Raw genomic sequence first — 26297 nt, 5'->3', positions numbered from 1 at the left:
TAATGGCTCTCCTGGAAACCATAAGTAATTAGCAATGTCTCAGTGCCAGGTATGGTATACCTCCTTTAATTTAGTCAGACAGAATTGAGAGGCTTCCGCTACCCCAATACAGGCTCTTGCCAATCTTCTTTGCTGGCCATGGGAATAAATGATAATACTGTATTACTGCTGACATTACATACCTTAGTTGAAAGATAGAGAAACACTATTCTGAATCTGATCTGGAAAATTCCTTTCTACTGGCTAGCTTTCAGAATGCCTAAAGATGTTATGCAGGCTACTGAGGAGGAAAAACTATGAGTGATCTTACCCAACTGTGAATACTATGAACTGTTCTATGAACATTATGAGCCTGACTGGCAAGATATACCCATTGGTACAATAGAAATATGACTATTTGGGGGGGGGAATCAATCACATTCAGATTGAATTTAAGCCTTATTTTACAAAACAGACTTAATTCCTGGTCCTATATGTCCTGTCAGAATAACCCCATGATTGGAATTAATATGCCTTCAGGAGGAAGTTGCTATTTTTGTTTACCTAAATTGGTATGGTATGTATGGTATGGTATGGTATGGTATGGTATGGTATGGTATGATATGGTATGATATGGTATGGCATGGTGTCAAGATGCCTGTACCATGTCCATACATGGCTAGACCCACTAGCAGCCTATCATGGATGAGGGAGGAGCTCTTAGAGCCCTCCCCTTCCCTGAGTTGGATACTGAAAGATTCTGATGAAGGGAGAGTCCTTTTCTTTACTTATATACTCACTGGTGAATCAACAAGGCTCCACTGGGATCCATACTCATGGTTTCACAGGTGGTTCTGGTTAAGCTCAGTGGGTTAAAGCACACCTAAAAGACATGAACACTGAAAAGGATGTGTAGGCAATACAACTCACAAACCATATGAAGCTTAACAAGAAAGAAGGCAAAAGTGTGGATGCTTCAGTTCCGCTTAGAAGGGGGAACAAAATAATCACTGGAGGCAGAAGAGGGTCCTGGGTGTGAAAGAGGAAGGGGAAGGAAAAGGGAGGGTATGTTCATGTATGGGAAGAGACAGGAGAGAAGTCCAGAAATCCAGGAGAATGAATAGAAATATGTAACAGTGGGGGGTGTGGAACTGGGGGTGATAGGAAACTACTAGAAAATCCCAGGGATACAAAAGGCTCCCAGGACCCATTGGGGATGACATTAGCTGAAATATCCAACAGAGGGGAGACAGAACCTGAAAAGACTACTACCAGCAAATAGGCATGTACCCAGTAGAGGGAAGAGGAGACTGACTCATTTCAAAATATTTAACCCAGAATTGTTCCTGTCTAAAGGAAACACAGGTACAAAAAATGGAACAGGGACTGAAGGAAAGACCATCCAGAGACTGCCCCACTTTGGGATCCATCCCATCTGCAAACACCAAACCCTGAGACTATTACTGATGCCACGAAGTGCTTGCTGACAGGAGTCTGGTATAGCTGTCCCCTGAGAGGCTCTGCCAGAGCCTGACCAGTACAGGCGCAGACACATACAGCAAACTATCGGACTTAGCTTGGGGATTCCAATGGAAGAAATAGGGAAGGACTGAAGGAGCTGAAGGGGATTCCAATCCCACAGAAAGGAAAACAATATCAACTATCTGGATCCCTCAGAACTCCCGGGGATTAAACCACCAACCAAAGATTATACATGGTTTGGCCCATGGCTCCTGCTATATATGTAGCAGAGGATTGCCTTATCTGGCATCAACTGGAGAGGAGGTGCTTGGTCTTATGGAGGCTCAATGCCCCAGAAAGGGGGAATGCTAGAGTGGTGAGGCAGGAGTGAGTGGGTGGGTTGGGGAGTGTAGCGTCTTAGAGAAAGAGGCGAGGTGTGGTGGGAGGAGGGTTTGAGGAGGGGAGACAGAAAGGGGAAAACATTTGAAATGTAAATAAATAAATAAAATAATCAGTTAAAAAAGAAAAAAAAGGAAAGGGATGTGTAGGAAGAAAGATTTGAGAGTGGTGAAAGGGAGTTAGGAGACTGTAGAGGATAGTGTAATCAGAGCACTTACATACATGCATGAAATTTTCAAAGAATAAATTTAATTCATAAAAACCCAGAATAGATTTAGAATGTCTTTCCTATACCATAAACCTAAAAGAGTTTACTAACGTTTTATTTATTTAAAATGTTTTATTTGGTTCTTTGAGAATGTTATACCATGTATTCTTTTCTTATTCACCTATTCATTATTGTTTTCTTTTATGTATAATCAGTAATAATTCTATATCTGTTATATGACCCTGACATTGATTAGAAGAGCTTCTGTAATGGAGTTTTCAAGCCATCAAGTAAAGGTGATGTTTTCTTTCCAAAAAAGTTAACAGGAATTTCTTATCTCTATGAATAAATTGGACAAATCAATATAAGGGAGATAACAAGAGAAGTTTTGAGAAGATATCTACTATATACATTATATGTATATACACATATATGATTAGGAATTGTATATTTTCAAAAGCATCCTGTGTATGAAAATGTAGGCTCAAAACCAAATATTTTTATTAAGAGAGTAATGTATTATGCAGGCAGACTGAGAAAAAATTTGCAGTTTCATACTGTAATGAATATAGTCTTATATATATACATACAGGGCCACATATGAGTATTAACTATGGTCGACTATGCAGGTCTCACCAGCAGCATAGTTCATATATACTCTGCCATGATTGTTATTCAACATCCAAACTTCAGCTTGTCTTTTGTCTACCTGTAATGATAGCGTTTATAAATAATAGATTCATCAAGTTGAAGTATATGTTTGGTTTCATCAAGTTGTATTATATGTTTGTACACACACATATTTGTAACAAATGTAATCAAATTAAAATAAGAGTATCAACTTGAGAGTGGGCATGGAAGAAATTCAAAGGTCAGTTGCTGGTACAGGCTGGAGATAGAAAAAGGAAGGAGTAGAAAAGTAATTCTGTTTCAAATTAAAAAGAATAGAAAATGAAAATCTACTTTTATCATTGTCTGCTCAGGTACCACGTTAATTTCCCAGAAGATACATATTCTATCCAGTCTAAAATGACTTTCTTGTTGTCTGTCTACTTCTGTAGACTTACCACTTTCTTCCTCATAATGAATTCTATTTGTTGATCACACTGCCCTTTCCCATGCACTTTACCCCTCTCTTCAATGACCTTGCTTTTCATGGATCTCACTTTGTATTTATCTTAAACATTAACAATTTAAAATGTTGTCCTGCCACATGATAGACTCATCAAGTCCTCCTTGTATGTTAACATCCAGATTTTTATTTCCCGGTAACAGAAATTATATTTATTCACCATAACTTTTCTACCTGAGAAGCCATGAGTTTCATAAGGGCAATTATGTCTGTCTAACAAATAGACTCATGAATACTCTTTATTACATGCAACCACTGATCTTAGTAACTCTAGTAGCAGGCTCAGAAATGGTGAGTGATACCAGTACTAATGAATTCTTTGTTCTATTTTTTTTTTTTTTTTTAGGTAAGTCCTCAAGCCATGCACATCTGACTTGTAACATTCTAGGAATAAAATTTCAAGACTCTGATTTCCCACTTCTTCTCATGTTCTTATTGGTCTTTTGCTTTCATTTCTTTTTTTAAAAAATTAATTATTTTATTATTTACATCTCAAAAGTTGTCCCTCCTGGTCCCCCCTTCCAGATTTCTTTACCCTATCTCCTTTCCCCTTCCTCTCTGAGAGGGTGCTTACCTTCCCCCTCCAGGTATCCCCTTTCCCTGTAGGAGTGAATAATCTCTTTCCTTTTTAATTTCCTGGTTTCCTTTTTGACCTAGCCTGAGATATATTTTTTTCCCTTTTACTTCTCCTGTGTAGTAAGATTCTCAGAGCACAGCTTTGCTCTTGAGGGTTTGTATGTAAGAAATAGATAAGGTCTAACTTCAGGGAAATTTTAATTAAAATTGCAAAAGTATAGAATGTCTGAACCAAATCTAAAAGTAACCATAATTTCAAAACTTAAAGTAGAAACTGTTATTACAGTCTCGCTGATGTGGACTCTGAGAGGGGTTGTCTATTCTCTGTAGCCAACTCTGCTCTGTTATGAGAAGCAAAAAATTGAGAATCACATAAAGAGTATTGACTTTCATCTTTTGGTAACCATTTTTGTACTTTTTTTACTTTTTGAAATTAAAGTATATATACATTATGTTATACCTTCCCTTGTATGCCCTTGCTTGTCTTTCAAATTTATGATCTATTTTCTGTTAACTGTATATATATGTATATTCTTAAATATATTAATATAACTTTCTCAGTCAGTATAGTGTTACCTGTATATGCATGATTTCAGAGCTGACCACATGGCATTGAATAACCAATTGAGAGTTTTTTCTGTGGGGAAGACTTTTTCCTGATCTCGGCAGTACTTAGTCAGTTCAGTTCTTTGTTCAGATTTGGTGATCTATGAGATTTTTCTCTTTCCATGTCACCATGTGACATGTCCATAATAGTTCACACCATGATGTTGATGAGATTTCAGGGGTGGTGATCCCTTTACATTTCTAGGACATATAATTTCACAAGAGACTTCCCATTTCTCTGGCTTTTACAATGTTTCGGGCCCCCTTTCTGTTATGTTCCCTGAGCCTTGCTTGTATTGTAAGACATGGAGATGAGTGTCACATGACCACCTGTTCTCTACTGTTGAATCCCTTTGGGTTTTCTCCAATGGCCTCTGTCTGTTGCAAAGAGAACTTTCTTTGATTTAGGGTGAGAGCTACCCTGGTCAGTGGATACAAGGATAGATATTCAAAAAACAATTAGGAATCTGTGAAAGTACCATGCTTTTCCAAAGAACAAGGGAAGTCCCAACAAATCAGTGCAAACAGTTGAGGAGCAGGGCAAGTCCACTCCAAAGAAGGACAGTCTGTTAGCATGAGCATAACAAAAGAGATTTATTAAATATTTAACGAATTAAGGCAAATGAAGGCTGATGAGTACTTGGAAGTTTCAGTGCCAAGGGTAAAGTTATCTTCAAGCAAAGGGGAAGACAGTGATTAGGAGTTGGGGAGAGATAAGTCTGAGCCTGAGTTTGCTTTTTGTTCTGTAGGTTGTACCACTCAATGTAAAGAAAGAGAAGGATCAAAGAAGGTGACTGTATCTCATCACTGGTCTATCAGTGTGCCCATCAGGGCCTGGGACTGCCTGATACCACAAGGCCATGTGCATGGATGCCACTTGTTGATACAGTGAGATCCTGTGAAATGGATCACAAGTATGTAAACATTGTATGTAAATCTAAGAGAGCATGCTATTAAATAATAATAAGGAAGAACGCTTATGCAGCAAAAGAGGAACAAAATTGACCCTAGAAGGACTTCATCTAAGTTACAAGAAGAGGTGGCCAACTTTTTGTTTTTGAAGATTATTTTAATTGAGATGACCTTAAACTGATGAGTAAAACTCCCCAAAGCCATAGCAGCAATCTGCCAATCTCTCTCTGAATTCAATAATTATATGATTTTATAAGAGATTAAAGTTGCTTTTAAATGTAATCACATCTAGATATAAGTCTGATCCAAATACAGCAAATTTGAAGTTCAAAAAAAATCAATATTCTCAATTCAGTAAAATTTGTGCTACCTAATTATAGATAATAAAATAGATTAAATTCGTTCTTTAATAAGCCACTTAATCGACATAAGTTGGCCATTGTCAAATTACTCAAACTTCCATTAACTTTCTATTTTCAATTCTTGACAGAATGTGCAATTATTTTTCGCAGTGAAAAATATGAGTCTCCTAGGATCTGAGGAAATCTTCACTTTGATTTACAAGCTTCACTGTTAATTATACTAATACCAATTACTCTAACAATTTGGAACTTCTTTGGCAAACCCCAGTATGAATGACAGGTCTGGAATAAATACACTGTAGATGAGGACTTGCCTCATTTTTCAAACAGTACTTTGTATGTATGGCCATACAACACCTAGCTGGTAAGTACTCACTCTATTATAGAAAATTTCTTCTATTAAATGTTGGAAAGATATTTCCTTTCAGGTTAAATTTTCTTTCCATAAGAATAACTCAGCTATTGCTGAAAAAAGGGTAGAAGGTCAAGTCATAAAATGGTACAAGTGTTGGGTAAGTGTAATCCAGTCAACTCCTCTTTTCTCACACTCTGTTGCATATAGGTCTTTAGAAGGATCTCATTGGGCATCTTTCTAATTACAGGTCCTTCTCCATACACCCATGTATAAGCATAGTTTCATAATTTGTTTCTACCCCTGTTTTCTTTTAGAAGCAACCACATCTACTCTTTTAATATTACTTGCTAATACACATCTTGCCATGTCGTCAGCTATATTTATTATGATACTGAATATTCTAAATGTGGATCTTGAAAACTACACTCTGCCATGTACTGAGTAAACCAACAATTGATGGTTAGTCAAGAATATATTTGTTTCTTTTATGTGATTCTTTTGTATATATGATTAGTTCTATTTTGCCAATGTGTTACTTAATGTAATATATTGATATTTTCATCTTAATTTATTTAAATGAACCATAAGTAGCAAAGTTAGTATATAACAAATGAAGTTTGAAACCATGGGTCAGTTTAAGATAAATAAAATAAACTGACAATCTTTTAGCCAGATAGACTAAGGAAAAAAGACTCAATGAAAATCAGAAACAACAGAAAAAACATCATTGTCAATTTATAAAATTGGAGGATTATGGGACAATAATCTTAAGGGCAATTCTATGACAAGAATTCATACTACAAAGAAAAAATGGACAACCTGGCCCATGCTGAATCACAGAGAAGTGGAAAATCAGAGTAACTTAACGTGAATAATATTGAGTTTATAATACCCCTTCCAAAACCCCTAACAGTGACTAAGTCTCTACATTAAAAACTTATACCAAGTAGTTAAAGAAGGGATAAAATGGATACATCTCAAACTTTTCTAAAAATAGAAAGAGGAGAAAACATTCTTGGATTTAGTTCTTGCTTCAGACAGAAACCAGAATATAAGTGTGGTTCGAAATATAAGTCAATCAGTACAATGCACTCACCTTACGGTAGAGAAGTACACAATGATGGCCTGAGTGTCTCGGTCACTATAGAAGAAAAGCTTTTGATCAGATCCAACACTAAGACATTCCAAAAAAAAAAAAAAAAGGCTAAAAGGAAACCAGTAAAAGTCATTTATGAAACGGTCACAACTAACATCATCCATAATAGAATAAGATTGAAAGTTTTTTCTCTCAGATCAAAAGCCAGAGGCCAGAGAAGGATGTGGTTTGAATGTTAGATGCCCTGCCCCTCCTCTGTAGGCACACTTGTTTGGAAACTCAGCTAGGGGTATTGGTTTGGAGCCAACTTGAGGAATGTGTCTTGAGGTTTCAGACACAAAGACTTCACACACACACACACACACACTCACACACACTCACACACACACTGACATGGAACTAGGGTGGAGGAAGGTAGGAAGTTAGTTCATGAAGGGTGAAAGGGGGATAAGAGAGGATAATGGGAGATGGTCACAGTATGTTGTATGCATCTATGAAATTAAAGGAGACAGAAATAATAGAGAACCATTAGTGATTGCTAAATGAAAAAGTTAATATTGTTAAATGTCATTACCACTCAGAATGGTTTGCAGAGTCCCAATAAAACCCCAAGTGACACTGTTTTTGCAAATGTAAAATAATCCACACTAAAATTCTTATGGCAACATAAGGGTTTCAGAATAGCCAAAATGATCTGAGAAAAAATTAAATTGGAGGTATATTTCTTGATTTCAAAACATGTAATAAAACTACAGTAATCATAACTGTAGTTAAGGCATAGTGACACACGATACAAATACTATGTAAGAGAAAATAACTCCTTGTGCACGTGGTCAAATGATTTCAGCAGATCGCAAAGTCTTTCAGTTGGGAAGAGTAATTTTTATAAAATGATGCATATCCACACTATAAGGAATTAATTTGGGTCCATATCCTATGACAGGTTCTAAAAGCATTGGCTCAAACTGCATACCAAAAACCTAAGGAGAAGATTTACCACTGTAAAAGTCTGAGATTAAAACGTAATGAAGGCTTTATGACACTGGCTTTGTCCAGGGCATCACAGAGCACACCAGCAGTCTAGTGGAGTAAATATTGTAACACTCTTATAGTGTGATACAATACAGAGCAATTGAGATTTACTTTTGCTCACAGTCATGAGTACAGCATAAGGCCTCTTATAGATATACAGCAACAAATAACCCTTTGTATCTATCTGTTTTAGTGATGGTAGTAGTCAAGTGTAATTGACCATCCGTGGAAATCTGTGATTTAAGTGCAATTACCAAGTTAATGTTGACAAACCAAATAATACACTTTATAACATACCATGGTCTATGTAGAGTTTTATATAGTATCCTATTTTCAAAACCTTCAGAGCATCAATATTACTTTACCAGTAGATGGCTTGAATGTATGAGTATATAATTTCCTTAAAATTAATTATTATTGGGAACACATGCAGAATTTTCCTACTGAAATTTCACTGTTATTTTTTTTATTGTTCTGGAACTAGATAATGGACATACTTGGTTCCTTCATAATCCTTTACATTTTCTTTCTAAGATTAAAAACATGGAATCTGACTGGTGCATTTGCATGATTAAGTAACTTGAGTTTATAGTCTTCATTGAACTTGAATTCACTGTTAGTCATATGTCACTCAGAGTCTTGGCTAAAATAGACATTTGATAAATACTCAATTGAAATAGCAAAAAGCAAACAAGAATGCAACTATTTTTCTTAGGTATTTATTGTATGTGGGAGTTTTTTGCTGTTACTTTTGCTTATGGAGTAATTTAAATGTCTTACTTAGAGTCTTCATTATGCTTTTACAAAAATCCACCCACATGCTAAAATTTAATTTTAATAAGTTATATTTTAGAAAATAAATTTAAGAATTTGTAATTGTTTTGTGTATTGATTATAGTTGCAGAACCTTGAAAGGGTGTTATAAATGGAAGCATGTTTGAAACAGCAAACAGAATCAATCTTTTAGTATGGGTGAGAGGATTAGTGTGCCCTTAACCATCTGTATTCAATTGAGCAGATGAGTTAAAAATGCTTTCTGGTTGGATTTCTTCATGTGCTTGGTGGAGATCATCATTTTGATAGCATCTGCTTCATTATTTTAGGCAGGAATCTAAATATTAGACTAGAACAAAGAATTTCAGGTAGGAATCTAAGTCTTAGGCTAGAACAAAGAAGTAATTTTAGGCAGGAATCTAAATCATAGCCTAGAACAAGGAAGTAGGCTTCAGACATGAAAATGACTTTGGGCTAGGACAAGGAAGTAGGCTCACATATTTTAGTGTAGGCTCAGTACACATAGAGGTCAGACCAGTGCCCAGGATGCCGGGAGTGATGGGATATTATGCACCACCATGTGAGTGCTGGGAACGGAACCCAGGTCCTCTGCAAGAGCAGCCAGTGCTCTTAATCTCTGAGCAATCTCTCCAATCTCTTTACCCATTTCTTTTTTTTATTGGATATTTTATTTACAATTCAGACGTTATCCTCTTACCCTATTCTCCCCCCAGAAACCACCTTTTCCATCCTGTCTCCTTTTACTTCTATGAGGATGTGCCCCCACCTACCCCCTCCCACCTTCCCACCCTCCAATTCCCCCACACTCGGTGTCCAGCCTTCATGGGACCAAGGATCTTCGCTCCCACCTATGCCCAACAAGGCCATCCTGTCCTACATATACAGCTGGTTAAGCTTGCTGTTTCCCACATTGTCAACCAGTAAGATAGTAGTGGTTTAAGCCACCTACTAGTTGAATAATAATCATAAGAAAATCTCTTTGTCTCTCCATCTGTAAACCAGCTAATATACTGCCTACATTCAAGTTTATTAGGAGGATTAAGTCAATATTTATAATGCACACAGAGTAATATGGGGAAACATAGTAGGTATGACTTAAGTTTGTTGAAAATAGAAAAAAATGTCTATATAACTAGCAGTGTATATACTGTGTAGAGTTTACGAATGTGTCCATGAGAAGGTGAGAAGACAATTTGTAGGAGTATGTTCTCTCCTTCCACTGTATAGATACTGTGAATAGAACAACTACTTTCAGGCTTTGTAACACATACCTTTACCCACTGAGCCCTCTCAAGGGCATAGTTTACTAAGTCTAGCTATTTACCTGGTGCAGTCTTGTAGGATGGCACAGAGGTAAGGAGTTTCCCTGAGTGGAACAATCCTCCAGAGCTAAGGGCTTAACCCCCAGATGCTCATAACTGGTCACTACCTGAAAACCCTGTATATATCTCCTGGGAATGAGCACTGCGTGCATTTCTTAATGCTGTAGGAGCAAAGGTGTCTCAAGTGGAGAAAATCTGGGATTAATTTGTTTATTTAATGTTGAGGTTTGATTTCATTTTCATTTTAAAATGTATTTTATTTTACTAAGACATATCTTACTCATATTTACTTTTATTTTATTTATCAAACAAGTTAATACATGTATACAAATTAGAATATATTATGGTGAACCACCTTGACTTATTAAAATGGTACTTTAATTAAAGACAACTAAATTTGAAGGAAAGTCTGTAATCACTATACTCAATGTGAATTTACTTCACTGAATTACCTACATTTTCAACTGTGTTCTAATATTCTGATAAAAAATTGCAACCACATATTGACCTTTAATTTAAATGGTGATTTAAAATAAGGGAAAAATTGTATAAAATTTACAACTTCAAAACCAAGCAAAAAGTCTGTTATTTTGTGCTAATTAGCAAGAAAAAGCCTCCTGTGACAAAAAACTGATAGACTCTGAGTTAAGAATGGGAAGGAGGGGCCACAGAGTCTTGTAGTTTTCAAGGTGAGAACAGAAAATAAGGTCAACTAAACTACACAGCTCAAGCAATTATAAACATAAAGGCACAAATGCAGCATAATCTGAAAGCAAAAATCCCAAATTGCTGAAATTATGGAGAGCTGACTCCAAGAAGAAGGCGACATGTTTTCAGTGGACGACTTTAGATCCAAATTTGCTCACCATTGTTAATTTAAAATAATAAAATTAGTTTACCATGCAAAAGAACAAGTCAAGAGAACATCAAGAAAATATTATCGGAAAGGAGAACAAAAGAGGCTAATGTGGGTGGAATATGCTCAAAATATTGTATATGCATATAAAACTGTCACAAGAAGCCATTGTCCATTGTCACATATACCTAATATATTCAAATAGAAATTAAATATAGTCTAATGCATATTAAATTGCCAAGGTCCCAATTTGACAGATGTATAAATTTCAAAGATGTATAATTACTCTTTAATGATACTTCAGTCATCTAATAAAAAGTCATTGAGAAATCATGTTGGCTCCTTACTCTGGCTTATAAATGGTTCACACCAAAGGGCATTTTATTGATAGTGAATCATGTTATACTTACTGCAAGGAAGCCATTAACTTTTACTTTGCTAAAAAGAAGCCTACAATACTTAATTCTGATAACCATAAATGCATAAGGACATTTTAAAAATTATACACTCATTTTATTAAGTCAGCCTTAGATATTCACTCAGAACAATTACATTTAAGCATGCCACTCACTTTGCATTTGGGATGGTGGTCATTCATACTTATTTCTGGCATGTAGCAGTATTTTACAGCAATGGATTTACTCCGTGTCATTCAAGGATGGAACAATAATAGATAATGACATGAATAACATTACATAATATTCTATGCTCAGGACCTCTATTTAGATGTAATTAAAAGTTATGCTAACTGCAATGTTGATTGGGTTTACCAATTAGATAAGTAAGATTAGTTCAGATATGTGTGCATTTTTTTAAGTAATAAAGTTTCCCTGAAACAGATACAACTGTTTAAGAATTCAGTTTATTTAAGAGCACAACTAAATCATTTCCCTCCAGTTTGTACTTAGATTCTGTGATGGCAGGCTGACCTTGCTCCAGCGAGAGGCTCCATGCTTCTGTGTATATGGGCAGCATACATGATCTCAGTGGATTAAAATTATCATGAAAAATATGAAAGGAATTATGGATAGTTTTGAGAGGAGGTAGAGTATGTAGGCACACATATGATCAAAGTATTTTGGATCCATGCATGGAACTCTCAAATAATGAATAAAAATATCATATGGAATTTTCACTATTAGACACAGCAAAATATGAATATCTAAATCTAGTGTAAGTGTGCAAAATTAAAAAAAACAGTAAATAACATAAATAAGGCATGACAGTTGAAAATGATTACATATCGAATTCAAGAAAACAATACTTTCAAAACACTCACATCCTGACCTTGTATATGTCTTCAGTCTACTCAAAATAGACTGAAGAGTTAAATGTAAGACAGAAAAGTCTAAAACTACTTTAGGAGAAAGATAGAGTGAAAATGGAAGCTATGGACGCTGTCAAGTGTGACAATGAATCACCTATTGTGTTATGAAAACAATATGTGCTAATGAGAGAATAAAATGCTACTATCAGAAGTAATCAGTAAAATGTAAATTTATTTAACGCTAAATCAGAAAACATACCAATATTTTGGATTTTCCTTTCATATAACTGGATATTGAGATGTATGAGCTCACAGAACACTGCTCTACCTCTGCTGATAATGTCCAGTAAATAAAAGCATGGATTCCTAGTCAGACAAACTGAGACTTGTATATGCTAAATGTTACAACAGCAGATAACATGCTCAGGCTAACTCTGATTTTTGAGAACATTAAAATGTGTTAAGGTTGACAAGGGTAATAACATGTATGAGCTGAACAGAAATCAGATCTAATCTTTAATTTTAATTTTATTTTTATATTGTTATATGCATGGGTATTTTACCTGCATGGATATTTGTGTACCACATGCATATAGGCCAGAACAGGATGGCAAGTCCCCTGGGGCTGGAGTTTCCAGATGGTTGTGAGCTACCATGTGGGTGTTAGCAACTGTGGTTGGATTCTCTGAAAAAGCAGCCTTTGCTCTTAATCACTGAGACATCACTCTAGACTCCAGAAATCAGATCTAAACTGCCGTAAAAAAAAATCTCCCTTAGCCTGATTTTGTCAGCTTCAGAGACCCTGCTACTACAACAGTTCAGTACATTCTATAATGGGGAAGTTGCCATAATTCTGAGAGATACTGTGTTAGCATTTACTGTATCATCTGCAAAACGAAAGCTCTACTCTTCAGCCAGACACTTGGCATTTCCTATTACTGGTCACAATTAAAGTGGCTTAAAAACAAACAAACAAACAAACAGGAAGACAGACAAATAAACAAAAAACCAAACAAATATTAGAAGAAATCACACCATAAAACTAAAATGAGAGTATGAACCTGCTCAGATCGCCTAGATTTGTTTTAAATTTAGTCCCTTAACTGTCTTTCTTCTCTGTGCCTACATGGAGCATATCCGAGAAGACATAAGTAACAGAATTTTTCAATGTTCTAGTCTTAGAAGATAATCAATACATTCCGTTTATTAAGTTTTGTACATATTCCAAGAAGAAAATAATTATGCTACCTATTTCATATATAACCATAAATAAGATATTTGATTTAGTTGCTAACATTGTCATTAAAGATTTACATTTAATTACTCTGTGTGTGTGTGTGTGTGTGTGTGTGTGAAAGAAAGAGAAAACGAAAAAAATATTGATTGATTGATTGTTTGATTGATTAGACATAGCAGGAGATGAAGGCATAAGTAGTCAAGCACGTGATCAGGATACTAGACATCTGATTAGTTAATTATCCTCACATCATGTGTTGCCATGACATGCCCTCTGTTGTGAATATCACAATATGAATATTTCAATATTGCTAATACTGAACCTCTTAGTAATCAAGGAGACCAGGTGTTGTGTTAAGACGTAAGCAGGGCTGCTTTTCTGCTTTCCCTAATAAAGCCCTCATTTAGAATTCTGTCCTCTTTCCATGATGGAGAAAGAGATTTGACAAACCATAAGTAAATTCAAACAAGGTCAAATTCCAGTGGGCAAGGCATGCCATTTCCTTCTAGTTTTGTTACTTTTTCATTATATCTACTAGCCCATGAAACTGGGACCGTGAGCTGTAATCTTCATAGGAACAATAGTTCCTCAAAAGTGCATTTAGAGAGTTGTAAGCCTTCTAGAGTCATAAATAACAGAAGGTGGCATGTCAGAACCTGAAGCAGCCCTTAGGCTGTTTAGGCAATACCAGTTCTGCATAATGATTTCAGTTGGTATACAATCATGTGTGAACTTAAATTTGAAAGGACAAAAAGCTAGAATACCTGGGCTATATCCAAAATTGTAGTTGTGGTTTCAATGCACTTCTGGTATTCTAAGGACCCCAAGCATACACACTGTTTTATTTTGAATCCATGTAAATAAACCTTAAATGAACAATGGACATTTGTGGTCACAGCTCCCATGGATCATGTCAATCTCAGTAAAATGTTCAAGCATCATCTGAAATTTAGATGTATGACTCTAGATTCCAACATACACTCAACTTTCATGATAGAAAAATGGAATTTGATAACCCACAGGTGAGAGCATATGTTTCTCAATAAATGCTCATTTCCTAACATTAGTACTCAACTATAGCATCTGAAGATGTCAGCAGTCTAGGGTTACATGATAGTCGGGGTGGGATTTCGGGATGTCATGAAGCTCATGTCATGCTTTAAATGTTGTGCAGATTATCTCTATAAAGAGAGTATCAACCATTTTATCACAGGCTACAAAATGCTTACATCAGAAGGAAAGCTTTGAAGGATGTGTGCATAGCTCAGTGGATAAAGCTGTGGTTTCCACTTGAAACATCAATAAAGGAGACATTAATAAAATCAGGGTAAGATCCCTGAAGATATCAGAGAAGTCATCTTACTAAATAGCAACTATGTAGTGTCAAGGATGTGTTTAGTAAACTGCATTTCTAGTAGCATTGTTAACCTCGAGGCATGTGCTTGTTTCTTTTGTATTATTATTCATGGAATGGGAAAAAAAGGAATAGAAAGGTTTTTATAGTTTATTGGGGCCCTTTCTTGTATCGGACTCTGTAGGATGCATATATGGATTTATCATACTTTATCTGTGCAACATCTCTTGTAATCATTGCTTTAAAATCATCATCATATGTAGGAGTCAACTGAAGCTTGTTACTTCGTTAAAGAGCAAGGTACAGGTGATTCTAGTTCAAATCAATCAAAGTCCATATTTTAAAGTTAGGCTATATCAGCTCTAGGGCTGGGCATTGTCAGAAGTACAGTGAACAGAAGACTGATGATAATTCTAGTAAGCATGTGGATGAAATAATGCACACGCCACCAGTCCTAGGTGCGTGGAGGAAGGACAAGTGAATGGAATACGGGCTTGACAGTTTAGGACAAGATATAAGCAGGTATGCAGTGAATCTATGGAGAGCAAGTGAGAACTTGGGCAGTAGGAGAACAGCATTAAGAGACTGAATAGTGCTAAGTGATAAAATAATCAAAGTATGGTTCTGAATTTGGCTGTTATGAAATAACTGGTATTAAATTCTTTAAAAATAAGTAGAGGAGAAGTATTTAATCTCCTAAATCATTAGGGGCAGAGAGTGAAATAGATTTGGGTCTGATATTAATATGCATAGTGTGTTGAATAATAAGAATGATAAATATTTTGGGATGTGGATACAGCTCAGGGTTAGACTGCTTGTCAAGCAAGTCCAAAGTCCTGGGTTCAATCTCTAGACCCACAGGAAAAAAATAATGTGTACTGTTTCATAATTGATTGTGCTGGTTCAAATGGAATTTCACATTTCTTTTGGAATCTGAACATTCTTTTTATGGAACAAACACATTAAGAAGTAAGTTATGATCTTAGGACTGACTTGGGAAGTATTCATTTAATTCTATCTTTATAAAATGACAGTCTTAACTTTTCTTGCCTAAATATTTTGAATGATGTCAATATATAATTTAACAAAACTGAAGTTATAGAGCACTCTAAGGTTTTATTTTCCTATATGAATGAAATGCTATGTGAATGAGGTAATTTTTATAAGCGATTATTTCTTTATTTTCATGAAAGGTGATTTAATTTCCATTTGTTCCTTAAAGCATCATTTCTCATATTAAAATTATCTTAGGAATATTCTTTAACCCAGAAAGAAGCATGCAAGTACATGTGAGTTTGAGGCCAGCCTGGTCTACATATTTTATTCTAGGATGCTACAGCATCATATTCTGTCTAAAAGAAAAAATTTGCTCAAGAAGGCAGATCTTGAGGCACCACATTATCTTGAAATTTAATGTCAAATTTGAAAACAAAATTTATTTTAATGCTCAGGGCAATTATATCAATTTAAGAAAATATGAGCCCAGAAAATATTTTTATATTAAAATCTATTTCTTTTTCACATCGAAGAATGAAGTTCGCTTAAATCAGACATGTCTGTTACAACTTAGTATAATTATTAGAGAAATTACCTCTCCTTGTCTGTAAGGGATAAAATATACTTATTTTACATGTATAAGACATGAAACATATATAGTATAGACAGTTATTAAGTTTGAAAAATCTGCATCTGACAAAAACTTCATTTTAAATATTTTTCTCTCCTTTATTCTAAGTTAATCATTTTTTCTTCTAACACTAATTATAAATTGCTGTGAAACAATCAGTCAAGTTAGGAAATAATGGCAGAGCCTGCCCCCACTCGTTTCTTATGCCATGTTTTCTTTACAGCTCTTTTGTGTGCAAAGGCAATCTCTTACAATTTATGCCAAGGGTCAAAGGTCTTTACAACACGCCTTTTGATAAACTTAAAATTTCCTTTTGGCCAAGATGAGGCAATATATAAGAAAAAGACCTTTTCTGATTCAAGATTTTTAAAAGACTCAACTTTTTGTCTGACCAAAAAAATCTATTTGTTAGTGAGAGAAAACAGTTGTGAACAAATTTGAAACTTCATCTATGTGCCTTCTACCTTCACTGTTTTATGAACGTGTAAAGGTGATTCATTTCAAAAGCTAGCTTTCCTTTAACTGATGTTAACCTTTTTATAAAATTGTCATGCATGCACAACTAACATGCTGATTTAAATCAGTTAAATTTTCTTTACTGCTAGGGCACCCTGAGTCATCAAGTAGTGTATGAACATGGGAACATGGTGGGTTTAAAAAAAAAAAGTTAAATTAAATTTAGAATAACTGATGTTACCCTTGCATAAGTTTAAATTTCAAAATACCTTCACTGTCATTTTGTGGTAGATTTTTTGTGCACCTATGCATATTTTTCTTTTAATGCAGATAAACTTCAACATACAATAGCATATTTAATATAACAGTTTAATTCTGAATGTTTACCTTTCAGATGGAATTTTATGTAAAGGAATGCAATGTCTGTCTCTCACTTAAACCACCGTTTTGCTTCATCTGTGAGCAGTATGTTTAAGGAATTCAATTTATGATACCTTTTGGGATTTCTTTTTAAGGCACACTGTATTTCAAGTAGTTTTGTGGTTTTTGAAGGAACTTTTTGGCATGCAGGGCCATTTCTCAAGCTGTGCAAAGCAATCCTTTGTGCTGTCTGCTCAGCAAGCTACTTAAAATGCACCTAGAAACATTACCTGTGATATGTGTATTTGGGTAAGCATTGAATTATTTCTCTATTTAATTGGGATCCTTCATGTTAACCCACAGTGCAGACCCAGTCAGCTATCTGCAGTCTACCAATTATTTCTTTGGGGTACATGGTAAGAACTTTGCCTCACTAAAGGTTTCCACTTTCTTCATGTAGTTGCCCCTACCCTTTCAAGCTCTTTCTCAGTGGGCAAGGAGAGCAAGACATGTTAGCTTCCCCAATGCAAACACAGCGAAAGGAGTATATGTGCTTTTTGCAGAATTAGGCCAGCCATGATGCTGACATTGGTGAATGCTGACTTTTGGTCTTCCCATCCTTTCTCTGTTCCTTCTGCTTGTAGAGTATGTAGCCTTGAACAGTGAAGGATTGCTTACTTCCTTGTTATGGCAGTAAGACACACGATTTTATCTCTGTGGCCAACCTTTTATATTTTTTCCATCAATCCCTGGGAATCTGATGATTTATCCTTTCTTGGAGAAATCCTTCCAGGTAATTCTCTGGGACAGGACTCAAGATGAACCAGAAACTGATATATTCTGTATTTTTCTTCTCCGTAGTATTTGGAGCTTCAGGAAAATGGACACCATTGTAAGAACTTCAGATTCTTATAAAATGGTCGGGACTCTAGGAACATGTGCTAGCAGGTTATAGCAAATGACCAATATCCGTTGTAGATACCTCAAGACTCTGGGTGAACCTGAGTCTCCATTCATTTCTCGATACAGATATAGGCTCAACACTGTCAGGCACGTTTGGCCCTTAGGAAGCATCTAGAGGCCCAGTAGCCACCATAGTGAAGAAAAGTAGTATAGTTCCTACAAAGCATCAATATTTTTCAAAGAATGGAAGTGAAAAGTCTTCTGAGGATGAAAAAACAGTCATTCCCATCTATCTCCTTGATAAAGTTCTCTGAGATGAACTTGACTAAATTGCAGTGTGGATGTAATTTTCAGTTACTATTCTGAATCCTCAGTTAAGACTGAGAAAGGAAAAATCATTTTACCAACTATGACTGAAGTCTGCAGCATTTTAAAATATATTCATATATTTATTATCTATATCTGCATCTGTCTGTGTATTTGTCTATATATGTATAGATCAATATGTACCCATTCTTCATAATAAGACAGCACATAGATGGATTATTCAGAATTTTCACTAAAATATGTCTATGTTTTGGTCTCATCTGGTTAAGCATTAAACTCTGTTTAAACTATAGGACCTTAATAATCTTAAATAATTACCATGTAATATCCATTTTATTAGGTAAATATTTCAATATTTCACTATTTTCTCTCTCTTCTTTTCTTCTGTAGTGATTTGATGCAGGATTCTCTGCTTGCATCAAGAGGTTAGCAGGATATACATAGCATTGCAGGATATTGCCTGGAGCTTAGCTGTTCTCACTTAACCCTTTGTTGTGATACACTGAGACTTATCTTGTCAGCACAGGCTATGTATCTGAAAACATTGGTAGTATTGTGTTTCCCTTGTGGCTGCAGGGTTTCCTTGATTTAACTTTGTTGTTTTCTAATCTATGTCTCTCACTAGTATTTAAGTGAGGTTAAAAACATGGTAAAATATATCACACAAAACCAATTGCACAAGCGTAAAGTTTAGTCCCATTAAGATAAATTCATTTGCGCACATGTAACCGAGCTCTAGAAACTTTTCATGTACCAAGATTCAACACTTATTGAATGACAGTTTCCTTTATCCCACCCTCTGCATGTCCTCCTAACCAACTTACCTCATCTACAAATTTCACTGTGATAGATATTTCTATTAGTGCAATCTCATGCCTGCTAAACAATTGACTTACTGCATTCAACACAGTGACTTCAAACGACAGCAATGTCTAAGAACATGAAACACAATCTTTTCTTTATCGGACTGAAAAGTACCTTGCATGTGCACACCAGCCATGTGTGTTTACCTCATCATCATTGAGGACAATTCAGTTGCTTATACATTTTGGATACTGTGAATTGCTTTACTAAGAATATGTGTATCAAGATACTCTTCGAGGCTGTTTGCTGTTCTTCGGGTTATCTGCCCAGAATCATGTCTGACCAAAGAAGAATAAATATTCATTTAATATTTTGGAGCACCATGACACTATTTTCCCTAGTCATCACATCTCTTTATGTTCCTACCAACAGCACACAGCGGTTCTAATTTATGCCAAGTTCTTTACTACTCTCCTCTTATTAGTAAAGGAAAGAATTTTAAGTAGCTTTTTATAGCAAAAGAAATGATGAAGGGATAACCTGCAAAGTAAGAAGTCTCTTAAACTGTGCATCTAAAATAAAAAGAAATAAAAAGTTAAAAACAAACAAAAATCAAGCAAAAAAAAATCAATGGCCAACTGAGTTTAACAAATACTTTATGAAGCATGAAGCAAAAGTGGACAATAAATATATGAAGAAAATGTTCAGCATCCTTATCTCCTTATGCAATATGGAAATACAAATTAAAATTCTATTGAGGATTTATCTTATTTTAGTTAGAATGGCTATCTCCAAGAAAACAAACATCATATGTAGGGTGTGGGAGTAGAGAAGGAAATTCTACACTCCTTCTGAGAAGATAAGTTCATATGGCCACTGTGGAAATAAAAATTTATGTTCCCCCATAAAATTAAAACAATTGTGGAGTTATATCATTCCTAACATTGTATTTTAAGCAATCTAAATCAAAATATGTCGGAAATATCTGCATAACCAGACACCCAGTGCATTCACAGCATCTAAGGTGTGGGGCCTACCTTAGTATCAACAAATGAATGAATAATGAAAATTAACATACAGATAATGAAACTTGATTAGATAATAAAGAATGGAGTTATATAATGACTATAGCCACTAATTGTGGCAGGCACCTGCAGGGGAAGAGTGACATGGTAATACACTCTCAACTCTGCCTTCCATTAGTTTAAATTAAAACTTGGAATAAGCTAAGTGTGTGTAGAAGCATCCTTCTCAATCATTTTAATTGCTGTGCCCTTTAGTTGGGGATGCCAGATGGATACTAACTCTTGTATTCACAAGTGTAAGCCTCCTTGCACAAAGTTCCCATTCTTCTTGTTTGAGGTGGGCACTGTTTTAGAAATGACTTCCTGACTCCCGTGGTCTCCTCCTCTGCTTCAGGTATTATATCTTTCTCTACTCTATGATGTCCTCACTGTTTCTATTTTGGCTTTGTAGTAACCAAAATGCAAACCCAAAATGTAACCAAAGTGCACTTACTTTATATGTTTAAGGAAAATGAATGGAATTGGAAACTACAATGTTAAATAAAAAAAGAAAGAAAGAAAGAGAAAAACATATTCAGAAAGAAAAATATAGCATGTTTTCTCTCAGAGAAATGCAGAATATAATTTTTAAGTAGATGGCAAAAGTCAATAGAGGTCAAGTCGATAGATGTAGATCATATTGATAGATATTGTAGATTGATAGATGATAGAAGAAGATAGGTGATAGATGATAGATGGATAGATGATATATATAAATATATATATGATATTATTTTATTTATATGACATCACTTGTAGTGATATATATATATATATATATTATCATAGATATCACTTTTAGTGATATCTATAATATATAATATGATACATACTGGGATATATAAACATATATATCATATATATGAATCACTACAAGGATTCAGGCTGTCAACTTCTCAGGGTTATTGTAGGCAGAGTTTTGTTGCTGTTTAAAATTAAAAAGAAATTTAATTGCCTTTACTACTCAACATATGTGCACTTCACAAAGGACATCTTAGTGTCTTAATTCTAACCCATAATTTTTCTGCTAGTGTTTTTAGGGCATGCCCTCCAAGAGGTTAAGCACACCCATCTGTCCCAGTTAAAAAATAAGGAATGGTGAAAAGAAATGTTCACTTTGAGAAAAGGAACAGATAAAGATAAAGGGGTTCAGCGACTTTCCCCCAAGTCCTTCTTCAGGCTTTTGATGTATTCTACTTAGAGGAGGGAGATAATGAACAGAAGACAGAAGTAAACATAATTAAGGAGTGGCTCTCATGGGATGACAATCTAGTGTCCCTGAAATCTCAGGTGACTGCTGGTTTAGAACAAAGAATGTTCCCTTTGTGTCTTCAACCTTGAATAAAAACAAGAGAAGTTAGATAGACTGGCAGTCTTTGAATGACAAAGACATTTGTGCAGAGTCAAGCAGGAATCTGACTCTCAGTAAGGGACACTAACACAAATGAAGTCAGACACACCTGGGTTCCCTCCCTTTTTCTTCACATTCTGGATTACTGTGAGAAATCAATGCTTTTTAGGAAAGCAGTTTCTAAGTACATGTTAGAATGTTCAGTCTGGCTACAAAGCTGGCAGTTCAGATCTGATGCCTCCGATGTGCTGGGGACACCTATGACTTCAAGCTCAGTGGGCTATAACACATAATCCCTCTCTGCTTCCCCCAATGCACAGTACACAATGCTATCCAAGCTTGATGTTTACTTTGTTAGAAACCTTCCCACTGGGAGAGAGTTAATGTTACATTGTGCACTTCTGTACTTTCACATAAAGATGAGTGTTACTGAGAGTGGAAAGACAGTTCTCAGGGTCAGGAACTCCTTCTCCATCTCACCAGGAACTGATAAATCCAGGCCTGATTGGTGTTCTGTGATAAGGGGCTGCTGGACCTGTGTGAGCATCTTTGGATGGCCCAGCAGCTGTAACCACAGCTTTGTTGGATCTTGTTGTCATCCTCTGTGAAAACAGAGGTTCAACAGAGCCATGTCTGAATCACTGTTGTCGCCATAATGTCTCTTCTCACCCAGAATGTCTTCTCTTTTAGAAAACTGATAGTCATGTTGTTTATCATGTGCTTGGCAATGTTGGTAACAGAGATGCAGGAGATGGGACATTGGTGCACATCCAGGTCTGCGTATATCAGGGCAGGCAGGAAGGGTAAGTGCAGTAGAACAGGTTTAAGATAGCCAGTCTTTGGGATATATGAGGTAAGATGCCAGATATTCATCTTGTATCAGGATTGTAGAAATGAGTTAGATGAGGGCATAGTGTGGAAAACAGAAAACCTGATTTTCCCAATGAAGTTACTGAGCCTGAGGCTGAGAATGACTGTTACTGGAAGATCACAGTTTACTAACTTTTCATAATGCGTTATAGAAGAAGGGGCTCTGTCCTGTCTCTTTATGGTCAGAGAAGATGAAAATTTTGTGAATGTTTAACCTACAGCTGATAGTGCCCTTGTCTTTTTTTTCCCATGGAAGAACTGTAAGACTGTTATAAGGTGAGTGTCTTCCATATACTTCTGAGCTATCACATATCTTTACCTCCAAGAGCTTGTCAATTATATCCCATAATTGCTGCCCAGATGGTGACATCATGTTACTGATTTACATTTCTTTGATGACAGTTGGGATATTTTTATGATATTGGCAACCTTCAAGAATTGTTTTTATTTGAAGTACTATAGATAACATTGGATTGGCATTATTACACACTCGACACCACTTTTTCTTTCTTTTTTTCTTTTTATTTATTTATTTATTTAAAATTGTAATTTTTACGTATTCACACAGAGGTTATAAACACAAAAAGGCAGGACATGGGGAAGGGGATGACACTGGAGCATGACACCACTTTTTCTAAAATAAAAATAACAATGACTCTGAATCTAATTCCACATTGACAGGATTTCCTCCACCAACCACTACATTATAAATCTTTGTAATTGTTTGCATGAAAATCTCTCCATAGACTTTCAATCTGACCAGTTTCCTCACATTAGTAAGTATTTCCTCATTACTCATGACTCCTTATTCTTCTCATGAGAGCCAAATTGTGGACAATGGGCTGAAATTACATTATTCATTTTTCATTCTAACCTGGATGTTTAATCCTTTGATTGACAGATAAGAATAGGAGTGGCCATGGAAGAGATGAGGGGAAAGAATACTGTTGACTGAATATCTGAATCTAGAATCTGTTTGATATGACTTGAGGCAATAAACATTCAGTCATTCTCAATTGTTCTATTGTTAAAAATAAATTCCTCCCACCCAACTGGATTCTCTTTTGTAAAAGTCGACAGTGATATATGTAAAAGGCACTGAAATTGGGTAGGAATTCCTCAATTTTATAATTTACATAGAAATTTCAAATTGTGTCTATATATGTGTGTGTGTGTGTGTGTATAATATTTCCAATGTGCTGAGGTGGCCAGAAGAAAACATCTTGTTTCTAAATTGTCTACAGTTATGCTAGTAATACAATAGCATCTATAGTTTGCATTTAAAATTGACTTTCAAAATTATGACACCTGTCAGGTTTCATAGGATAGAAATGAATCAATATCATTCCATGATTTCTTGTATGAGATATCCTGTTTCCTATAGTCTCTTTTCATGAATGTTTTGGCTTCTCTGATTATTGTTAGTGTATATGAATACTGATGGGGCCACATGGAATATAAAAAATTAGTTTCATACCACTGAAATAAGTCTATGCTTAAAATGTCTTAAGACTGTCATTTTTATCTTGTCAGGGTTTTTTTTTTAAATAATTTATTACTAAGAAGAATTTTTAAAAGCACCATGAAAGTCATCAATTGATAACAAGATCCAAAACTATTCTATCTGTATAAACTCTATATCACAGAATATTCTTTAAAACAAGCAAGCAAGCAAGCAAGCAAACAAACAAACAAACAAACCAATCATGGAGAAGTCCCTAGAGCAAATTTACTATGGTCGGTCAGTGAAACTGAAATGGCATCAACATACTTTCTATATACCTACCTTTATATGTATAGACAAAGGCTGCTCTTATCCTGAATTAGAAAAGTATCCCTTAAAAAAAAAAAACTACAATGAATACAGAGGCACATGGCTGCTTAGAAGCTGAGAACAAGTGATGTTTGAGTGCTTGGGCTACAAAGGGAATTTTTTTTCGTTATTGGATATTTTATTTATTTACATTTCAGTGTTATCTCCTTTCTCGGTTTCCTCTCTGCAAACCCCCTATCCCATCCTCCCTCCCCCAGCTTCTATGAGGGTGTTCCCCCACCCACCTATCCATTCCCACCTTACCGTCCTGGTGTTCCCCTACACTGGGGCATTGAGCCTTCACAGGACTAAGAGCCTCTCCTCCCATTGATGCCAGATAAGTCCTTTTACCACCGCTTTTGGCTTTAAGGCACACAACACATTATAGAAGAAGAGACGCAAAGAATGCAAGAGTCAGAGATAATGAAATGATCTGTGTACTCCTATCTTCTAAGCATGGAGTAGCCATTGCAGGCATGAACCTAGAGTAGCTGAGGCTTTGTCCAACTGTAGAGAACAAACTGGAAGGAGCTTAGAGAGTACTGCCCCTACCTGATGAACTGGGTGGAGGGGTAGTCATTGTCTTCACTTTTAAACTCAATGACATACTTACCCGGTTACAGTGAATAATTTCAAACTCATGGTGACAGGGATGGCTATTGGTAACTCAATGGGTCACAGTGCAAAGCAGAGGACATGAAAGTGGTGGATGGGCTTATAGCGTTGAAGAAGAAATCATAGAGTTGGAGGGAGATTGATGTGAGTGGGGAAGGATTTACAGTAATTAGAACATCCTGTAGTCATATATGAGATAGTCAAAGAATAAATTCAATAAATTATTAAAAAGAATTTGTAATTAAAACTCATGTTAAAAATAAAGGCTTAACTATTCATAAAAGCAAAAGAAGGTGGAAAAAATACAGAGACAGAGAGAGAGTAACTGGTTAAAAATTCAGAGAAATAGAACATCACTTGCTAAGAAAATGGGGTGGGGGCAAAATCTGAGGAATGCTTGGTGACCTAGAGAGAACTGGAAAGCAGAGAAACAGATATGATCCTGTAGCCTTGTGAAGGAACTCAGCCCAACTCACTCTAGCATAGAAAATGTTTCTTGGATTTTAACTTACAGAACTGTAGCATACTACATTTTCGTTAACTCGAACCACCAAGTTTATAGTAATTTTTATGATAGCGATAGAAAGTGGACAAGGACTATTAACCTAAATACCATTACATATAGGAAAGATCTTTTATTGCTCTTTAAGTCAAATCTCCTAAACAAAATGACTGTGGTTTTTCAACCTGTTATTTTAAGTCACATAAATTCATTAATATTTTTCTAACCAACCTGAGGATTATGAAAAGAATAGCATATAATTAGAACATACATTCTCAATACCCACCCTGTCACATAAGAAAAAAAATACTTTTTAGTGAAGTGAGGTTACTGGAGGAAATATTTTGTAAGTGCAATGAGCTGAATACAGTGCCTTCTGAAAACTACTGTGTAGAGTAGGCTGTACTGGGTTATGAGAAGACACCATTAATCATAATTTCTGGAAAATATATATACACCATCAACATAAGTTATGGGGGACTGCAGGCTTGTTAGTGAAGTTATTGTTTGCTGACATCAACTGTCTGGCTGCATGTAGGAAATCCAGGATGCCACCCAACTGAGACATTTCTCTAATTTCAATGTTTCACTCAGAAAAGAACCATACATTAAGAATTCGTTAGATTGGCAAAGTCTCAATGCAGGTATAAACATTC

The sequence above is a fragment of the Grammomys surdaster genome, unplaced genomic scaffold (assembly GCF_004785775.1).
Source record: "Grammomys surdaster isolate TR1022 unplaced genomic scaffold, NIH_TR_1.0 185, whole genome shotgun sequence".
NCBI classification, from domain to species: Eukaryota; Metazoa; Chordata; class Mammalia; order Rodentia; family Muridae; genus Grammomys; species Grammomys surdaster.
This window is presented reverse-complemented; position numbering follows the sequence as displayed.